At 44.8% G+C, this 20,826-nt stretch overlaps 1 pseudogene; it reads left to right on the top strand.

The window, feature by feature from the left end:
- The first annotated feature begins 3,667 nt into the window (after positions 1–3,667).
- Positions 3,668–6,017, top strand: LOC124665593 (annotated as a pseudogene).
- Positions 6,018–20,826: the final 14,809 nt, after the last annotated feature.

The raw sequence follows: 20,826 nt of genomic DNA, 5'->3' as shown, positions 1-20,826 counted from the left end.
GGTATTTCATGGTGTTTGTTGACGCATCTACACGGTGGTCACATGTGTGCGTTCCAGTCACACAAAACCATGCATTAACCAAGATAATGGGGAAGTAATTAAGTTACATGCCCGTTATCTAGAAAGTCGAATTAAATCAATTCGCATGAACAATGTTGCAGAATTCTCTTCACGTGCCTCCAATGACTATGGCATGGCCCTGAGGATTGAAGTTCGGCACTTTGTCCATATGTCCATACACATACTGGTTTGGTTGAATCCCAAAATAAGAGGATCAAACTCATTGCAAGACCTTTGTTAATGAGTTGAAATTTACCAACTTCACGTTGGAGTCATGCGGCTTTACACACCCTTGACTAACTAACTGCATATCGCAGAACTTCCCCTCTGCAATTGATACGTGGAAATCCTCCGAGCATTTCCCATCTGCGTAAGTTCGGAATCGCTTCACGCGTACCGATCTCACCGCCGCAGCGTACATCATAGGCCCACAAATTTGGGATCTATGTGGGGTACAGATCTCCGTCGATCACTAAGTACCTTGAACTCCTCATAAGGGATCCGTTCATAGCCTCGTACGCTGATTGCAAATATTGAAGGATGGATATTTCCAGGCATTAGGGGGAGATTTCAAGTACCAAATAGAATGCTAGGAAATCATTTGGAACTCCACGTTCCTCTTCATATCCACGTATTCAAGAATCTGGACTATACGTCTACGATTCACAAATTTGCAACACTTTGCAAATAACATGCCAGATTCATTTACTGATTAAAAGGTGATATATAATCCTTTAATCCGGTTAGAAATGCGCACGAAAGAGTGGAGGTACCAATAAAACCACTCAACTCCCTATTTCTGAAAAGAGGAGGAGTAGTACGGCCTGTAACCAGGATCTAGCTTCCTAAAAGCAACAAGGTTAATGGAGGAGAAATCCTCTCAATCAATAAATGCATATCAACCTAGCGTTGATTAACACCTTATGGGTAGTATACACCCAGTGGAAGGGAAACCTCCACAACCCAGCTTCAGTTTGCACACACTGGTTGGGACATCGGAACACCCGGACTCACGCGTATTGGGAAATCACGAAGAATCATCATGGGTGCTTGAGATTTCCTCCTACTATATCGATTCTGGAGAATCATATGATTAAAGCCTACAAATGTCGACAATATTTCTCTTGTATGATTGCAAACATCCTTCACAATTATTCAGATCCAAAGACCATGGCCATGGCAGAGTGTAAACCACTTGCTTGGACTGAAACGATCGAAGGGTGCAATCCAAGTAGAATTAGCCTCGCTCCTCCAAATGAATTACCTATGCGGTTCAATATGTTCTCTTCCAGAAACAGAATGAGATAACAAGGTGGTGAGAAAGCAAGGCTTGTAGCACAAGGTCGGATTTACGGAGAGAACCGAGACCTAATCTCCAAACGCGAGTGGAATCCTATTTCCGATACATTATATCATTGGCAATACAAAATCATCTATCTATGCAGTTGATAGATGTAGTGACTACATATCGATGTGGATCACTAGATTTGGACATATATGGTTCCCGATGGAATCATAATCCGAATCGAAATGCAAATGCAACATGTATTGTGTAAAATTATAAGTCACAACATGGCTTATTGTTGTCGGTATATTTTGGTACAACCGATGTAGTGAGTTCCTTATACACAAGGATTACTCCTACAATCATGATCACCCATGTGTGTTTGTCATACACAAGGATTACTCCTACCATGACTAAAGCACGTGATCATCTAAAAGACGGAATTTGAGATGAAGTATTTGGATAAACCCAAAGAGTTCTTGAGACTACAACTCGAACTCCTTCACTCAATCATCATGGTACACCAAAGTTGTCTATGACAGAAAATATTGGATAAACTTAATATGGACAAGCCATATCCATCTTCCATGCTGGTTGTTCGATCTCTAGACGTAGAGAAAGATTCACTCAAACGACGGGAAGATGTAGAAGAGATGTTGGGAACTAAAAGTTTCATATCTCAATACCATTGGACCCACCAGCACAACTGGTTAGGGATCAAGAATATCTTTCGGTATCTCCAAGGCACTAGAAATCTTGACCAATTATTTCAATTTCGGAGAAATCTGAACTTCAATATCATTAGACACTGACACAGGCTACTTGTCTGATCCCACAATGTGTACCTACATGGTAGAGTTGTGACTCCATTGACGTCTTCCAACAGCTGACGACTATACCTACCAATCATTCTGAATTAGAAGACTACATGTTAACACGTGTGGCTTCACGGAATGGTAAACCACATAAACCAGTCATGTGGTATTGGTTCTCTTGAACCATAAACCATTATCTACACTGATAATGTTGTTGTTGCTTCTGTTGCACGGATGCTAAGAGGGTATATCAAGAGCAATATCAATAAGCATACTGCCCCTAAATTGTTTTATCCCAATGAACTCTATAAGAGTCGCGGAATAAACATCTTGCAAGTCAAATCATGCGATAACCTCGCTGGTCTATTCACAAAGTCTCTACCTACTTCAACATTCCATAAATATTTTCATGAAATTGGTATATGACGACTTTGGGAGTTGCAAGAATCAGGGAGAGTATCTTCCCGAATTACACCTGTTCAAAGCATCATATTACACTCTTTTTTTCCTTTGTGAGTTTACTATCCAGGTTCTCATTAAGGTTTTTAATGAGGTAATATCAACATGAGTTCATATGTCATACTTTCTGTTTTCCCCACCGGGGTTTTTAGGAAAGTGTATACGACATATTCATTATCCTCTGTATTCTATGAATCTACTTCATATTGAGTTAAGAGAGGCAATGATCATAATATGTTGTGTTATTTTCTCCTTATTTTCCTACAGGGTTTGAAGGAGTTTTAACAACATATCTAACCATTATATGTTGTACCATTTTCTCCTTATTTTCCCACTGGGTTTAAAGGAGTTTTAACAACATATCATACACCCTACTCTCCTCATATTTTTCCCACAGGGTTTTTGGAGGAGATGATTCCAAAGATGATTTCAGAGATGATCGATCGCAAGGTCAAGGAAGGATTAGGGGGAGTGTTAGGAATTAATTAATAGGTTAATTAAAGGGATAATCCTCCCTCTTGTAATTATCTATGACGGTTGCTTCGTCAACAGTCGCGACCCTACTCGCACCCTCTCAAACAGACGCGACTCTTACTCGTGTCCCTTCCCAGTGTATATATACTCAGAATCATCAATGGAAAGTATCAGTTGAATCATTTGTTGTCTCTCTTGTTTGTCTCTCTAGTCTACTTTTAACAATTTTAATAAGTTGAGTCAATCTTTTGAAATTACTTCATTTCACTCAGCTCTTTACTAGAGTATCAAAATTCACTTTATTTTCGTTTCTTGAAAGAAGATAAATAAGTGGAGGCGAAGCATTCGCGCAAGCAAGTATACTCCAGAGTCATCTGGAAGTTTCGCGGACATACTTGCGACCGAAGAAAGAAACATATCAAAGTGAGCAGATACCCGTCCAGAAGACCAGAACTAAAACGAAACCAGAGATTTCGCGAGAGGAAAGGAATTGAGGAACTGCGTGCCCCCTTGCTTCGGTGCCCTATCAATCAGTATTCGCTTCGTGGTGCTGCTGCTGCCCCACTTGTCGGGGATGGGGGTGGGCATGAGCAGCGGCCGTCGGCGGGGCATCGGCGTCGGCGGGGGCCGCGGCCCGTCGAGCGGGATGCTGCCGCTGCTGGCCCTGCAGGTGCTGCTCGAGTACGGCCGCGCCGGCGCCAGCCGCCCGCCCGTGACGGCGGCGCTCATCGCCGCCAACGCGCTGGTGTACCTCCGCCCCGGCGCCCTTGACGCGTTCCTCCCGCCGCTCTCCCGCGTCGCCTTCAACCCACACCTCATCATCCAGGTGCGCACCTACACCACACCACGCCTCTCAGCCTATGGATTTGATGATGTCCGAACTATGTTTCGCTGATAGAATCGCATCGTGTATGAAACCACACATCTGTTATCCTGTCTAGGGGCTAGGGCTACATGATCTAAATTTTAGTACTAGCATTATGCTGTGTCGAGCGTGATGCCGATTCAGTTGGAGAAGTATTGTGCAGAAATGGGTGGAGTAGAGCAACATATGAACAGTTGAGATCTGTTTTAAGGGACGAGCTCCAGAATAGCTGCGGTCCTAAGCAGCATAAGGGAAAATTTGGACAGGATTACTGGTAAAATAGACCTTCCAAACTGGCACCAACTGAACCACTGATCAAAAATGAACTAAGCAAAGAACATCCTGAGGAAAACTACACCCTCCCTGACCCCTAATATGATGGAGTTGGTGACCTGGACGACTAGGCAAGAGAAGTCATAGTATTTTTTGTATTTCAAGAATTTACCCACATGCCATAGGGCATATAGCGCATCGTATGACCATAGTTTCTGCATTTGAGCAGGCATGTCACTTGGTTCACTAAATTTGGGAGTACCACATCTAGTCTTCAATTTGTATAAGCGATTTATGATCGCCATTTAAAATAACTTGATATTTTTCAAGAAAATTCGCATGCCATTGGTCATTGGACACATCTTTCTCAGGCTTTTGATTGATTAGTTAGCAATCATATGGTCAGATAAGAATGGTCCATGTGCCACATGATGATCATTGCTACTAAGTGTGATTTGGAGTTCTATTGATAGATCTGTGCAAATGTAGGAACTTAAATGTTTATTTCTTGAAATTCATGCACATTTAGAGATACGGTTCCCTTTACACTCCTAGATCCAGTAAACTACAGGATGTGCCAGTTCACATTGGTTTATTGCACTTCCTTGTAGGAAATATGTCTTTCAAATTAGCTAGCAGAACGTAAATTTAACTCCCTATTTGTTTTTCTTGGTACCTTTTGCAGTGTTCTATGTTTTGAAAATAACCATTGGTCAACTTGTTGCAGTATGGCGACCTGACACGCTTCTTCTTGTCAGCCTTCTACCATTTAAGCGAAACTCACTTCTTCTACAACATGACATCTCTCTTGTGGAAAGGCATACAGCTTGAAACGTCAGTTGGCAGTGTTGAGTTTGCTTCCATGGTTGCTGCCTTGCTTGGCCTGTCACAGGGCATCACATTGCTCTTGTCCAAGGGTTTACTCCTCTTCGGCAATGAGACTGCGTATTATGATCAATACGCTGTTGGGTTCTCTGGGGTACTGTTTGGAATGAAGATTGTGCTGAATGCCTGGTCAGACGATTATGTCTTCCTGCACGGGATGGTCATTCCAGCAAAGTATGCTGCGTGGGCTGAACTACTTCTCATCCAGGCTTTCATTCCTGGGACATCCTTTATTGGGCATCTTGGCGGGATACTTGCTGGTCTGACCTATCTTTGGCTCAAGCGATCATACTCGGGCCAGATCCGCTTGCTCTTTTGATTTCAGGCATCTCAAATGTTGTGAGTTGGCCGGTGAGATTTGCTCGGAGACTTCTAAGGCCAGGCCGTCGTCAGGGGAGCAGAGTTGGGCGCCGTGCATCCAGAGGAACTGGTCGAGGCATTTGGAGATGCTCAGTCTGCACTTACGACAACTCGTCTTCTGCAGATATCTGTGAGATGTGCAACAGTGTGCGTGAGGACCGCGATGTTCCCCCCATACAACATCTCCACGATGGGGGTAACGGTGCGCTTTCAGTTGATGAGATCAGGCGTAGGAGGCTCCAGAGATTTGACAGATGATGTAGATCATTTCCTCGTATGATAACTGGTGTTTGCCCCATTTGTGCTGGATAGTAGCAGGAATGCAGGATATACTTCCTCACCATTGCAAGGGCTGAGTCCTGCTATTGATAAGGATATCTAGTTCTTAGGTTGTACCGCTCACAAAATGTAAGTAGTTATGTGATTCTGTCCACCATTCATATTACCATGTCAGTAACAACGTAATAGAAGTACTTGGGCATGTCAAAATGACCTTCGGAGTAATGACCCTTCATGTCGGTCTTCATTTCTTTCTAGCAGCTGCAGTTTTGTACCATCTGAGGGAGTTTGAGTGGCCGAGTATTTCAAATCTTTTGTTCATTTCATTGTCTTGGGAATTTAAATGTTTTGGGGTCTCTAATTCTTCCCTGGGGTGACATGTTAATTCGTGAGATTGGTTGGAGGTTTATTTGAAGAAACACTTCGTCCTAAATTTCTAGCGAGAATTCTCACAGATTGGATACACGTTCACCTTGATTGTTCTGTGTGGATGAACTACAATTTTGTCGATGATGGTTGCTGCAACGACACAAACAATAACATATGAAAATATTGACAATATCAGTTTTGACTACTTTTCTACGTTCTTGCTTGACTCCCATTTTGTTCACCATGTATGGTGTTGGGAACCATGGGTAGGTAAAATACACCAGATGCATGTTGTAGGTTAGACATGGGATCAAATTTAAAGATGGCCCGACGGAGCGCAAAACCGACATGACGTTTTTAGATTGAAAATGTGTATATTTTTTAGAACTTATAGAAGACCTGCTCGTTATTACATTAAGCTTAAAAGGTGGATCGAGATATCTAAACATCATTGATTACATCACAAATGGAGGCACTCAACGAAAAGCCACTTCCAGACATCACTTTGGATGCTGCCACGGCCGTTGGCCTTTGGCCTACTAGCTACTCAATCTCTCTCTGAAACCACCTCTACAAGCTAGCCATGCCTGTGTATCATCTCAGCAAGCTTTTCACCGATGGTACTATAATAATACAAAGGGAGGAGCGTTCGTTAAACATGTCTGATAAGGTATCAACTTGTCAATGCCTATTGATTGTAGGCTGGGGTTTAGTTGGAAGTAGAGGGCAAGTAGATCTCAAAGGTTTCAGCCGAAAAGTACTCGACGATTATGAAAACTAGGGTTTGTAAACAATGATTCGATGATCTTTTCGTCCCTCGACTCCCCCCTTATATAGGAGGCGGAGCCGAGGGTTTCGTTTTGCACAAGTTACAGAGTCCGGGACGGTTTCTAACTCATCCCGCCAGATTACAAATAGCACTTCCTATTACAACTCTAACTTCCCTTAATATATCTTGGACTCCCGAATCTTCTTATTCTTCGAGTATTGGGCCTTCAATAAACCCTGGGTACTATCTTTGGCAGGCCCATTAGGGATGCCTATGTCAGTAGCCCCCGAGATTTTGCTTGAATCGTAGAGTCAGGTAAAATCTCCACTGTTTATTTTTATTCGACAATTTAGACTTTTCTATATTTCTTCATATAAATTTCTATATTGTACAGGGATAATGGTAGTTGGGGCTAGTTCATCTGACGGATCAGGTACTAGTTAACTGCTCTAGTGGCAATCCGCAAAAACCTACTTCAAGATCACGTCCCTGGACATGATCTCGGGATACTGGTGCAAACTTCGACAGGTGCCGCTTAAGGTCTTACCATTCTGTCGAGTCCCAGTCAAATTTATCGAGTACCTAACGCGTCCGTTAGGATTTTTCTTCGTATCTGTTGATACGGATAAAAGTAGCAGAGCGCAGTCTTAGGCGATGCCACGCCCAGCAGAACGGATCTGGGGTCTTACCTTCGCAAATTTGCGGCATTCAGAAATTGATCGCAACTTTGGCGTTCTGAGAATATATTGTCGAGTGCTTTTCCGGCTGTTGGAATGGCACATTTTATCGAGTCAAATATGACTTATATTGCTCTCCCGATGGGAGTATATGTAGAGTTAATTATAACTCGAAATATACTCTCTTGCTTTTCTTATCTTTTTTCTCTTTTTTTTTTAATTTCATCGGGCACGCGAACAGCGTTTCCGATGGGAGTAGCCCCCGAGGCTACAGCCAAGAACTTGTGCTTGGTTGTAGGCTCAACATTTTAGTCCACCTTGTCGCTATATTGTCATTATTTCCCGATAGGATCTTCTTTTCATCTCTCGGGTGCGCGAACAGCGCTCCCGATGGGAGTAGCCCCCGAGGCTACAGCCAAGAACTTGTGCTTGGTTGTAGGCTCCCACAATTTCTATATTGCCATACTCGAAATTTTACTTTTATCGAAGTAGCCCCCGAGCATTTGGGCTAAAACTTGTATTTGACCAAAGGCTCCCGAAGTATTCAAATAACTTCTCCTGTCGCCATTCTTCTTTTATTTTTCTTGTCGGCATACTTTCCTTGGTCAAATTCACTTCATCTCTATTAATAGTCAGGATTTTTCTGCCTTGTGGGTCCATTATTTCCACCTCGTTGACACGTCGTGCAAGTGGGGGACACACGTCCTCCGCTTTTCCTGGCGCACGTACGGTAACGCCTGTTGTATTCCACCTCAGTAAAAAATACCTTTTTACCCTTTTATCTACAAGATCTTTTTTCACCACACAATTTCTTCATCCAACGGTGCATTGCTTCGCCCGATTCCTATATAAACCTTTCTTCAACCTTGGTCCACTCCTTCGCTTGCGCCGCACATCTGTTCCCCTTTGCAAAAACTTCCCCTGCGCCCAACTCTCTTTGATCTTCCGCACGTACGAACATTGCTTTTCCAGTGCCATTGATGCCACCGTGCACGCGACTCACTCGCCACAGTACTCCGAAATCCAAGATGGCCGCTGAAGATCTTGAGTGGGAGAGATCTAAAATCTCCAACCAAGACGTCAACATGCTGAAGAGGCTTGGCCTGATGAAGAAAGAGGACGCCATCCGCTTTCCCAGCGAAGAAAGCTACCCAAACCCTCCGATGGAGTACCGGGTTAGTTTCGTTGATCACCTCATCCGCGGCCTTTCGACCCCAATTCACGATTTCCTCCGCGGCCTTCTTTTCGTTTATGGGATTCAACTGCACCAGCTGAACCCCAATTCCATCCTCCATATTTCCATTTTTATCACACTGTGCGAATGCTTCCTTGGAATCCCTCCTAATCGGGCTCGTGGAAACGCATTTTCTCGCCTCCGCCGCAATGGCTCCCACAACGCCACCTATAACATAGGCGGTGTTGTTATCTGTGTCCGAACTGACGTTGATTACTTCGACGTCAAATTTCCTGATTCTGTCCAAGGATGGCGCAAAAGGTGGCTCTACATACACGAAGAAAGTGCCAATTCTGTGGAACACAACATAGTCCCTTTTGACGGAAGTGCCAAAATTCAACGCCGCCGCTACTGGGATGCTGAAGCTTCCGAAGAAGAGAAAAAGGCGACATAAGCACTTATGTCTCGTATTCATCAGCTTCAAAATACTCGAGGCAAAGAGCTGTCTGGTGTTCAAATCACTTACTACTTTCTTAGGATTAGAGTGCAGCCTCTTCAGGCTCGCAAAAATCCCCTTTGGACGTATCGTCGGTGAAAATGATGCCAATAGGCTCTCCAATGATCTTTCTGTGAAGGACTTGGAGAAGCTGATTCGAAGAATTTCCTCACTGAACAAGAGGGATCCTATTCCCTCCTCGTGCCGCGTGGAACCATACAACTCCACCAATCCTCTCCCCGAGGTATTTTGTCTTCTCGAATTTTTATCTTGTTCCGAACTTTCCCTGCATCTCATTGTATTGATATCTCTCTAATTTTTCTTTTGTCGTTATTTTTCTGCAGAACCATCCTACTATGGCTTCCCTTCCTCCTCTTCCTGAGGGTGGAGATGTCGAGGAAAGGGCCGTTATTGCCGATGACAACCAGGAGGCCCCCTCTTTGTGAATGAACCCGCGATTCTCGAAAATCTGCGGGATCTATTGAAAAGGATGCTGCCTCTGAAGGTACTACATCAGCACAATCTCCTCCTCCTGCTGTTTCTCCAAAGAACAAAAGGAAAAGGAGTGATGTCGAAGATTCCGGGACCTCTCAACCCGAAGAAGCTGCTCCTTCACCGCGAAAGGCAGCTTATGACCCCTATCTCGAGAGTCTCATCAGTTCGTGAGTTCCCTGTCTCTTTTTATTTTTCTATTCGAAGAATTTTGTTTGCCTTGCTTTTTATGCTGCCACCCTTTTTCCACAGTGATGATGATGAAGAAACACCAACTTTGGATGTGGCTGCTCGAACGAGTACGTCACATACTCTAGTTATTTCCGAGCCGCCAGTTGAAGGAGAAGAATCCTCGCCTCCTCAACAAAACGTCGGCGCGTCTACTCCTCCTTCGAGCCCCCTTGTCCCTTCGCCAAAAAGGGCAAGGATCGAAGCAATTCCGGATCCGAGTCTCCAATTGAGTAGCTCTTCTAACCCTCTCTTGGATGATGTAAGTTCTCAATGCTCTTGTCTCCGTCCGTACTTTCTCCGTTTGCTTCTGTATGCCATTATATTTTCCTCATATCGAAATTTTCTTTCTTTTTCCCTTTCTTTTCTTGACAGCCCATGATTAAAGACCTTATCCGCATCGGTGCTCAATTCATTGGGTATCGTGAATATGCCAACAAAACTGAAGGTGATGCCTTGCTGCTTTCTTTTTTACCATTACTCTGTTATTCCGTTGTTGTCGATATTTTAACGAAATTTTATCTTTCTTGGCAGAAAAATTGGCGGCTATCAACGAGCGTGCCAATGCACTTGCTCAAAAATTAGAGCAAAGTGAAGAGGCTCGTAAGAAGGCCGAAGTAGACACTGTTCAAGCTAGAGCAGAGGCCGACAAGGCCAAGACCGACGCCGCTGGTGTCGAAGATCTTAGAAAGAGACTTCACACCGCCGAGACTTCGCCGAGCGAGCATATAGCTGCACAATCTGCTCGCGAGGAAGCGATCCTTAAGCGTATAAGGACGCAAAGTCGCCGCTTTGTCGTAAGTATCTGAACCACTTCATATCCTTTGTATTTTCTTCTCTGCACTCGTTTGTTGCTCAATAAGTTTCTTCCTTGACAGATAGAACAGCTCAAGAGTTTGAACTTGAAGATCCCGACGATGATCCTCTTCTTGACGCCCTTTCATTCCTCGAGTTTCATGGGTCAGAGGCACGCGAAGGCATTGATCAAGCTAAAGCAGGGTTGTCGCGGCTCTTTCCCTATTTCTTCCCAAAGAAAGAGGAACCCGCAACTTTCCTTAACCTCGGCCAAGTGTTTTAATCCACCGAAGATCTTGGGCTGAAGGTGCGTCATGAGAATATGAAGGTCGCCGTTGAAAACACCGTTGCCTTGGTTGCCGATAGCCAGCAAACTATCGATCGGGCGAAAGTTGGCGACACTGAGCAGATAGAACAATCGAAGTGGAAGTTGTTGATCAAGGCAGCTAAGCCCAACACGAAGAAAATCCTGGGCTATCTCGGGATCAAGCCGTCTTCAACTCCTAGCTCATCAAGGCCGGAGGTCTAGTTGAATACCTCTTTGCTTTTTCTTTTTAGCGTACCTCTTTCTTTTGGCATTGTCGTCGTAGTGTTCTTGGCGATAACTGCTTCAGTAGGTCTCTAGAAGGTCCTTCTTTTGTAATAGACTTGTATATATTATGGGAATGAATGGAAATCTATCTTTACTCAGTGATTGATGTCGAAATATTTCTTTTTTCCAGTTAATTTTTGACAATTATACGCCAGCTCCTGGTCCTTCCAATATTTCGCCTTCTTCTTCTCGCTTAAGGAGAGCTCTTGCTGATACTACACCTGTCGAAGATTCCTTGCCGCAAGAATTGGATGAACTTCGGCAGCAACTTCAGTATGCGAAGAAGCAGACACTTGTGATGTTGGAAAAGTCTCGTAAGTCATCTGAAGCCGAAAAAATTGCACTTCAGCAAGCTCACGAGGCCGCGGCTGCTAGGGAAATTGCTGCTTCCGAGGCTGAAAAGGCGACTGCTCGAGAGAATTTTATGCTCGAGTTAATGAATGAAGCCAGTGCGGATATGTCGGGTATGCTTGTTTCATCCTCAATATCTTCCGTTTTCATGCTACGTCTCTTAAAGTTTTCTCGCTCCTTTGTTTTAATAGGTTCCTTTACCGATGTCGTTGCCGAAGAGGAGAGGGTAAATACTAGGGCAAACCTTCTTGTTAACCTTTCCCTTGATCATGGTTCTCTGTTTTGGGCTACCCCGCAGAGGACCCGCCGGATTGTCAGATTTCAGGATCGCGCCTCTCAAACTCGCGACTTCCTTGACTTCTGTACCAAGACCTTGTCTATGGTTTATAACTCCATGTTTCCTCGGAACGTTCAACCAAAGACTCTTCTCGAGTTAATGGAGAAATTTAAGGATGCCCACGGGATCCATGATTTTGTCAAAGCTCAACCGGTAGCCGGCGCCAGATTTGCCCTTATCATGCTTCAGATCTGCCACTCAAAGCTGGACCTGACCCAAGTTGTTGCGAAAGTTCACGCGAAGGTACGGCATCGAAGAGTTGGTGTCGATCGTATTAATACGAAGGTTTCACCTATAGTTGAAGAAATGATTGAAGACCTTCTTCGGATGGATGCCGACTTTTTTGCAGATGGTCATTATGCTGATTTTCTTGGCGCTGCTCCTGAAGAAAACAGAGTTACCCTTGATGATATACTGAATCATGACTAATTATTTTCCTTTGGTAGACAATTCTTCCTTGTAAATCATGATTGTAATTATATTGTGAAGCAAACATCATATTTCTATATTTGTCTAGCCCCCGAGTGTTTTCGGTGGCTATTCACTGTATTTGTATAATGCGAGGTTTTGAACCAAGGCATTTTTTCAATATGTAGTTTTGGCGAATATCAGCCCCCCAGCTTCTTTATTGAGTACTATTTTGTATTTTTATTGACTCACGAGATATTTTAATACCAAGGCAAGGCTTTTCTTTTTGCGAGGAACTATATTGAAATTCGTCGGGTCGGAGATTTTGAGCGTGTCGATAAAGAAAAGTTATATTGACACTATCTTTATTATATTGCAGCACCGCGAGCCCGCCTCATTAAAAACCTTTCCCGGCCCCACTCGGTGCCCCGAAAAGGAAAAAGAGTGCGTCCGAAAACTCGCGGGCGTTTCGAGTACATTGAAGTTTTACAAGGACTATATTTTAGCTCTAGGCGTAGAACCGCCCGAGTTGCGCCACGTTCCGGGGTTTTGCTCCTCCACCCTCGTCTTCTTGTCCTTTATCCCGTATGCTCCTCCTCCGATTACTTCCGTGACAATGTAAGGGCCAAGCCATGGTGACTCGAGTTTTTCATGACTTTTTTGCGTGAGCCGAAGAACTAGGTCTCCCACCTGGAAAGATCTTGGCCGCAGGCGTCGACTGTGGTAATTCTTCAAGTCCTGTTGGTATTTGGTTACCCTTGATAATACTTTGTCTCGAGCTTCGTCGAGTGCGTCTACGTCGTCTTCCAATGCTGTCCTGGAAGTTTCTTCATTATACTCTGTAACTCTGGGGGAGTCATGCTCTATTTCTATTGGTAGTACTGCTTCTGCTCCATGGACCAGGAAAAACGGGGTCTCCTGTGTCGCTGTATTTGGTGTTGTTCGGATGCTCCACAACACACTTGGTAATTCTTCTGGCCAGGTATGTCGAGCTTTTTCCAGTGGTCCTAACAGGCGTTTCTTGATGCCATTGCAGATGATGCCATTGGCTTTCTCGACTTGCCCATTGGTTTCGCAATAATCTTTGAATTCGTGGGAGGTGAAGTTACTGCCATTGTCCGTGACGATGCTGTGGGGCACTCCAAATCTGAAGACGAGGCCTTTTATGAATTTTACTGCGGATGCTCCGTCTGGTGAATTTATCGGCTTCGCTTCTATCCACTTTGTAAATTTGTCGACAGCTACTAGCATGTATTCCTTTCCTCCTGGCCATGATTTATGTAACTTGCCCACCATATCGAGTCCCCATTGTGCAAAGGGCCACGACAATGGTATTGGTGTTAGTTCTGCTGCTGGAGAATGGGGTTTTGCGGCAAACCTTTGACACGCATCGCAAGTCCTTACTATTTCTTTGGCGTCCTCGATTGCTGTCAACCGAGAGAATCCTGCCCGAAAAACCTTGGCTGCAATGGCTCGACTACTCGCGTGGTGGCCGCATATTCCTTCATGTACATCCTTCAGAATTATTCTTCCTTCTTCGGGTGTGACACACCTTTGCAGGACGCCTGAAATACTTCGCTTGTACAATTCTCCTTTGACCACCGTGAAAGCTTTAGAGCGTCGAATTACTCGCCTTGCCTCAACTGGATCATCGGGTATTTCTTTCCGGAGGATGTATGATATATATGCTTGCATCCAAGGAACCTGTACCATCATCACAAGTTCTTGTTCCTCTTCATCTTCCGTGGTTTCCGTGAGAGGTGTCGAAATTTTCTCTTCTTTTGCTTTTTTCTGCACCTTTTTTGGCTTCGTAGATCTTTCCGCTATTTCTTCCCAAAATACTCCTGGTGGGATTGGGAGGCATTGCGACCCGATGTTTGCGAGGACGTCAGCTTCATCATTGCTTAATCTACTGATGTGATTTACTTCGCATCCATCAAATAGCTTCTCGAGTTCATTATACACCTCCTTGTATGCTACCATGCTATCATTGACTGCGTCACATTGGTTCATAACTTGCTGAGCCACCAATTGTGAGTCGCCAAAGATTTTTAGTCGAGTTGCACCACAAGCTTTCGCCATCTTCATCCCGTGTATGAGGGCTTCATATTCTGCCTCATTGTTAGATGCGTTAGGGAACGTCATCCGAAGGATGTACTTCAACTTGTCGCCTTCAGGTGATATAAGTACTACTCCTGCGCCAGCTCCTTCTACTCTCTTGGACCCGTCGAAATTCATGGTCCAGGTTCTCGACAAGTCCAGGGGTCCTGTGTTTTGCGGCTCCATCCACTCGCGATGAAATCTGGCAGAACTTGCGACTTGATTGCTTTTCTTTTTTCATACGTGATGTCCCGAGGGGAAAGTTCTATTCCCCAAAGGGAGACACGACCCGTAGCTTCTGGATTGTTCAATATATTTGATAAGGGAGCCTCATTGACCACTATGATCGGGTGTGCCGAAAAATAGTGGCGCAATTTTCGTGCTGTTGTGAACACTCCGTATGCTAGCTTTTGGTACTGAGGGTACCTTTGTTTTGATGGCGATAAGACTTCGCTGACTAAGTATACCGGCCTCCGTACTCCGTGGAGTTTTCCTTCTTCTTCTCTTTCGACAACTAGCACCGTGCTCACCACTTGGGGCGTGGCTGCGATATATAGCGAGGAGAGGTTCCTTTTCCTTCGGCGCCACCAAAATTGGTGGTGTCGAAATTATGTGCTTCAAATCTTCGAAAGCTCTCGTCGGCCTCTTCGTTCCACCGGAATTTGTCCCCTTGCTTTATCAGAGCGTAAAATGGTAATGCTTTTTCTCCCAGCCTGGCGACGAATCTGCTCAGAGCTGCGACTCGCCCAGTTAGCTGTTGTATTTCTTTCAACTTTGTTGGCTTTCTCATTGTTACGATAGCTTGTATTTTATCGGGATTTGCTTCAATCCCTCTTGCTGAGACTAGAAACCCCAGAAGTTCTCCTGCTGGGACCCCGAAGGAACACTTCGTCGGGTTCAACTTCAGGCAGAATTTGTCGAGGTTGTCAAAAGTTTCCTTGAGATCCTCGATCAGTGTTGTCCCTTTTTTGGACGTTATGACGACATCGTCGATATATACTTGCACATTTTTCCCAATCTTTGTCGCCAAACACTTCTGCATCATCCTCTGATATGTTGCTCCCGCATTTTTTAGACCAAAGGGCATTGTTCTGTAGCAAAACGCGCCGTAAGGTGTAATAAACGCGGTCTTTACTTCATCTTCTTCTTTCAATCTGATCTGGTTATAACCGGAATATGCGTCCAGGAAGGAAAGACGTTCACATCCAGCCGTGGAGTCGATAATTTGATCGATCCTCGGGAGGGGAAAGTGATCCTTTGGACAATGTTTATTGAGACACGTAAAGTCGACGCACATGCGAAGGACCTTAGTGTTTTTCTTTGGCACCAACACAGGATTTGCTACCCATGTGGCTTCTGTGAATATTTCTTTGATAAAACCAGCTTCTTGTAGTCGATTGATTTCTGACAGCATAGCTTTGCGGTTTGGTTCCGAAAAACGCCGCAAAGGTTGTTTGATTGGTCTCGCTAATGGATCCAAGTTTAGGTGATGCTCGGCAAGTTCCCTGGGTACTCCTGGCATGTCAGCTGGACACCATGCGAAGATTTTCCAGTTCTCACGGAGGAACTCAACGAGCGCGCTTTCCTATGCAATATCCATGTCGTTTGCGATAGATGTCGTCTTTTTCGGGTCTGTCGGGTGAATCTGCACCTCCTTAGAATTTTTCTCGGTATTGAAAGTTGGTTCTTTATTTGGCCTTCCAACGTCTGGCAGTACGTCGTAATCAGTCATGCTTTTTGACGCCAAATACTCAGCTTGCATCCCGAAGGTTTCTGATAACCGATGAAAATCCTTGTCGCATTTATCGGCTAAGGCGAAGCTTCCTTTAACTGTGATTGGTCCCTTTGGTCCAGGCAATCTCCACAATAGGTATGTATAATGTGGTACCGCCATAAATCTAGCATATGCTGGTCGTCCCAACAAAGCGTGGTACTGCGATGGAAAATCCACGACTTCAAATTCCAGCTTCTAGATTCTGTAATTTTCTCGGGTTCCAAACTGAACGTCGAGATTGATCTTCCCCAATTGATAACTTGGTTTCTCCGGTGTGATGACGTGGAACCTTGTGTCTGTTGGCTTCAAGTTTGCTAAGGATATGTTCGTCTTCCTCAATGTATCTGCATACATAAGGTTTAAGCTGCTGCCACCATCTATGAACACTCGAGAAACATCAAACCCCGCAATAACTGCTGGCAAAATAAGTGCTGACTGCCCTGGTCGAGGAACTTGCTGCGGATGATCTGCTATGGTAAATCCAATGTCTTGCCCTGACCAATTGAGGTACTCAACTGTTGGTGGAGGCATTTTCTCTGCCATGAACACCTGTCGCGAGATTACTTTTTGAGTTCTGTTGGACGGCCTTCCCTTCTGAATCATCGATACCGCTCCATTTGAGTTAGGATCGACGTAAGGTGGTGGTGGAGGTGCTGCCGCTATTCTGAGCTGATGCCGATTGTCGTCTGTAATCGCGGGAGGTGGTGGCAGGTGAATCTCACTCCTGGGCTCCCGAGGATTTCTCTGTGCTGCTCGAGCGTGAGCGTTCTCTGCATATCTTAACATTGCCTAAAAATTTCGACAGTCTTTCTGCAGGTGCCCTGACTGTCTTTTTCCGTTGCTGTCGAGGAAAAAATGCATCTGGCACGGTCCGTTTATCATTTTTTCGGGGGACACGAAAGGCCTTGGGAACCTAGGTCCGCTATTTTGCCTATTGCGAGAGTCGTCCCTGTTATCGCCTCGCTGCTCACCGCTTCTCTGATAATCATCTCTATTGTTTCCTCCTGTGTTTGTCCGAAAGCCTGCCGAAATTTGCCCTGGGGCGTCATAGTTCGGGTACTGCCGAGGAAATCGTCGCCTCGGTTGGTAATTTCGACCACGGTCCTCCTCTGGCGACCTGTGCCGTTTGTTGTGAACAGCATCTTCTCCATCTGCCCATTTGTTTGCTATCTCCATTAACGCGGATATTGTCTTTGGATTGGTCCTTCCCAAGTCCTCGACAAAATCTCCACGCCTGACTCCTGCGACAAACGCATCTATTGCTCTCTCGTCAGATATATTTTTCGCCGAGTTTTTGATGATGTTCCACCTTTGGATGTACTTTCTCATTGACTCATCTGGCTTTTGTCGACATGCTCTCAACTCTTCTAACGACGCAGGTTTTTTGCACGTGGATCTGAAGTTCTTGACGAATACGTCCTCGAAACTTTCCCAGCTGTCGATAGATCCTAGCGGAAGCTTTTTGATCCAAGATCGTGCAGCTCCACTTAAGTGCACCTGAATACTTTGCATGGCTGTTGCCCTAGTCCCTCCAGTTAACTTCACCGTCTCGAGGTAATCAACTAGCCAATCCTCTGGATCTTGCAGGCCGTCGAATTTTTTGAAGTGATCGGGCAACTTAAATCTCGAAGGGACTCGAGTTTTTCGTACTCTCCTTGTGAAGCACGGCAAACCGCACATATCCTCGTCGTTTAGTTCTGGGGAATGCCGATGTTCCCTTCTGCCTTGCCGTGCTCTATCTACCCTTGCTTGTGCTGCCGTATCTCTTGCGCCACTTGTTCCTTCGACATTTGCTGCTGCTGTCGTAGGTCGTGGACTATTTTGCCTTGCAGCTCCTTCTGGCGGTGTTGATACAAACGTCGTTCCCATGGCTTCAGCTCCTGCAATTGCCATATTGTACAAAGCCTCCCTTGGATCTCCTGGAGGTGACCTGGATGCAAGGATAAAAGCTTGTGTCGCCATATACCCAGCTTCTGGTGTTTTGGGGATAATATTCCCTCTTGTGTCTATCGACATAAAAGACATGTCGAGATTTTGAACCAAGTACTCTCTTTCTCCTTCAGGTATGTGTTGCAATCTGGACCTTGCTCTGTTCCGAGCTTCTCTATGACTATCTCCCGAGGTTTCAGATAGTCGACTTAGATCTGCCCTTCGTCTGCTTGACGCGGAAGCTGCTTCCTTTCTTTTATTTAAAGCTTCTGTCTGTTTTTCCAGTTCTCTTCCAGCTCTGGCGAGTCTATATTGATAAGCTTGCAGTTCTTGGACTGTAGCAGTTGTCGTCATTGGCTCTGAACCATCTAAAGCTTTTGCAGCTCTATCCCAGGCTGTTTGTGGAAGTTGAACTCTGACGCGTGGTGTGGGCCCGACATATTTAGTGCCCATACCTCTCCTTAGATCTGAGGGATCGACATAGGGATTGCCCAAATCGTCGAAAGCCTCTGATGTTTCCTCTTGATCGCGACTTGCCTCTCCAATAGCAAAGACTTGATGATATTCTGGAGTTTTCACCTTGCTTGGTTTGGTGACACCATCATAGAGTTTGGTGAAGACCTTCCCAATAGAGGTGGATTTGTCGATGAAGTCGAAGCTGTTAGCGTCGCTTGAATCATTGCTTATATAAGAGTCCGCCGATGATTCGAAGGACATGTCGCTGAAGATTCTGGCGAGTTTTTCACTTGCCCCGCTCGTCGATGAAGCGTGGCGACGAAATCTCCGTATCGCTGGACTCGACGGATGATACTGAGTTTGTAAGATCAGAACCACCCGACGAAAATCCCGACGAGATCGGAACTTCGAGACGATACACTCCTTCTTTCTCGACGCGGAAATCGAATTTTCCGAACGTCATCTTCATGGGCTCCGCCAGATACGCATATGCATCCAAACGGGAGGGTGGGTGAGGAACAAAATCAACAGGACCAGCAGCGATCCGTTTACCTCGATCCATTGCGTTGCTTGCGGTTGACGATGTCGAAGATCTTGAACGTGCCATCGAGATCGGATCCTTACGCCTCTAGTTCCCACGGACGGCGCCAATTGACAAGGTATCAACTTGTCAATGCCTATGGATTGTAGGCTAGGGTTTAGTTGGAAGTAGAGGGCAAGTAGATCTCGAAGGTTTCAGTCGAAAAGTACTCGACGATTATGAAAACTAGGGTTTGTAAACAATGATTCGATGATCTTTTCGTCCCTCGACTCCCCCCTTATATAGGAGGCGGAGCCGAGGGTTTCGTTTTGCACAAGTTACAGAGTCCGGGACGGTTTCTAACTCATCCCGCCAGATTACAAATAGCACTTCCTATTACAACTCTAACTTTCCTTAATATATCTTGGGCTCCCGAATCTTCTTATTCTTCGAGTATTGGGCCTTCAATAAACCCCGGGTACTATCTTCGGCAGGCCCATTAGGGATGCCTATGTCAATGTCTCACGTCGTTGAACTGCATTACCAATACCAAATCTGGGTGTTGTCAATACCACTGTCTCATATATATGACATAGCATCCCATGATATTTTTATTTCATTTTTTCCCATGCTAAACTGCACACCCACTCTTGGGGCTAGCGATGCACGGAAACATCGCTTTGGTACTTTCCAAAACAAAAGACTACTATAGAGCGGTGATATACGTACAACATAATCTGTCTGATCTGTATACGAGAGTATATGAGAACCATCCATCACACCCATTGCATCAAGCGCAACTATTGGATAGGTGTCGTATGAAAATCGTAGTGCGAGTTATACGCATGGTAGTCCCAACAAAGGCACCAATTTAGGATAATTGTTGAGTGTTGAACTTTGTATTTGGAGCATTCTCAACTGTAGCCTATGAAGTAGTGACGTTGTGCTACAATGTTTTTTTACGAGCATCACCATGTCAAACCCTTCAACTACAAATGTGAAAGTGCATATAGCCCCCATGTGTGGTTTTGGTAATTAATGACAATTTCTATGAACTAATGTTTGCATTGAGTTATATTTGTAGGTGTTATTCATATGCAATGCTTGAACAATATGTTGGCTTCAAGGTTGTAATAAAAAAATTGATGAAGAATATTAAGTGTTAAGTATGTCTTGAAGATGAAGATGAAGTGATCCCTCAAGTTTAACTTCAATACATCAACATGATGAAGAATGAAGAAATAAAGTGCGAGTTCAAGATGGGCCATCTCGAAGAGATCATTTGCTTGAAGCTTTCCATCCATATGATGATCATGGATATGTAAAGATGCGTCGAAGAAGAAGCTCTCCCATGGTGGATTATGGGGGAGCAATCCACAAGACTTCGTCAAGCAAGCACAATCAACAAAGATGTTCCATCTTGTTGTGGTCAAGATCGTCATCATCGAGCTCAAGAGGAACGCGCAAAGTTAAGGTTTGCTCTTGATAGAGTTTCTTTCTTATCGGTCTCATGGTGTAGTTGGAGACTGGTTTATAATTTAGTTGTTGTACTATTAAGAGAGCTCTCGAGTGAGTAACTCGATCGTATCCTTCGGAGAGGTCAA

Source organism: Lolium rigidum, chromosome 6 (assembly GCF_022539505.1).
Source record: "Lolium rigidum isolate FL_2022 chromosome 6, APGP_CSIRO_Lrig_0.1, whole genome shotgun sequence".
Classification (NCBI taxonomy): Eukaryota; Viridiplantae; Streptophyta; class Magnoliopsida; order Poales; family Poaceae; genus Lolium; species Lolium rigidum.
Note: the sequence above shows the minus strand (reverse complement) of the source record. Positions and strands in the feature narration are given on the sequence as shown.